Source organism: Sus scrofa, chromosome 1, assembly GCF_054392235.1.
Source record: "Sus scrofa isolate SSC_HxYL_T2T_F1_AM1 chromosome 1, Sscrofa_HxYL_maternal_Yorkshire_Landrace_v2.0, whole genome shotgun sequence".
Taxonomy (NCBI): Eukaryota; Metazoa; Chordata; class Mammalia; order Artiodactyla; family Suidae; genus Sus; species Sus scrofa.
The window spans coordinates 88,676,349-88,677,504 of record NC_139383.1 but is presented as its reverse complement, the minus strand read 5'-3'; the positions used below and the strand labels follow the sequence as shown (position 1 = coordinate 88,677,504).

At 37.1% G+C, this 1,156-nt stretch overlaps 1 non-coding gene across 1 annotated transcript; it reads left to right on the top strand.

Moving 5' to 3' along the window:
- The first annotated feature begins 621 nt into the window (after positions 1-621).
- Positions 622-693, top strand: TRNAA-AGC (transfer RNA alanine (anticodon AGC)). The gene has a single exon. It is a non-coding gene; the product is annotated as a tRNA-Ala (tRNA).
- Positions 694-1,156: the final 463 nt, after the last annotated feature.

Sequence of the window (1,156 nt, the reverse complement as noted above, 5' to 3'; positions counted from 1 at the left end):
TTGAAGACTATCATAAAAGCAAAGATTTGACAGGTATGCAATGGGAGAATATTTTCAGGAATTTATTTATTTATTTTCTTTTTATGGTTGCACCTGCAGTAACTCATTGGGTGAGGCCAGGGATCAAACCAGCATCCTCATGGACACTATGTCAGGTTCTTAACTCAGTGAGCCATAATGGGAACTCTTCAGGATGTCATTTAGGGAGTAATTTTTTGGTTTTTTTGTTTGTTTGTTTTTGTTTTGCCATGAATTTATCACTGTAGCTCAAGTTCAGTAATACTAGTTGAAATTGAAAACTTGCTTGGAGAGAAAGAGGTCTAAGAATCAGAAGGAGGATGTTTAAGAAAGAATTAACATTTACACACTGAAAAGTATCCAGGAACACATTCTGAGTATCTCAGAATCCTAGGTTAAGAGAAGCATTCAGGTAATACTAGACAATGAAGAAATCTAATATAAGAAGAGTTTCAGATTTTCCCTGAATCTGAGGATTGTTCATCATCTTTAAGAATTTTTTTCTTCTGATGATGATATCACCACTGCTGCTTTATTTCCCTCCCTTAGTTCAAGAATCCTACTTTGACTTACAAGGTGCTGCTTAAAGGATATTTACAGAATGGGGGTGTAGCTCAGTGGTAGAGCATGTGCTTAGCATGCACAAGGCCCTGGGTTCAATTCCCAGCACCTCCACTTATGCTTTTCTCATACAACTAAAACCTTTCACCCTGGCAATGCCCTTAAAATCTAAGTAAGTATTATAGTCACCTTATAATAAAGAAACAAATTTAGACCCATTCTCTTCAATCCAAGCTCTCTTTCCTGTAACGAACTTCCAAACTGTCTCTAACAATATCGAAAAGAGCAGAAGAGGAAGTCACCACAGCAGATCTCATATAATGTGCTACCAGATTCCACTGTACTTAAACGGTAATGTTATCCTAAATAGCATGCTCCACAACATAACTCAATTTGTTATAATATTAACACCTTAAGCTTTTATACCTAACATTTCAACCCACCAGATTTTGAATAAAAGAGATGCTCCAGAAAGATGCAATACATTTATTCTTCTACTTTCAGGCCAGCTGACACAGATGCCAACACAAGAGTGAACTGTGGACTCACAGAATCAGATGTCCACACACCCTTGTGC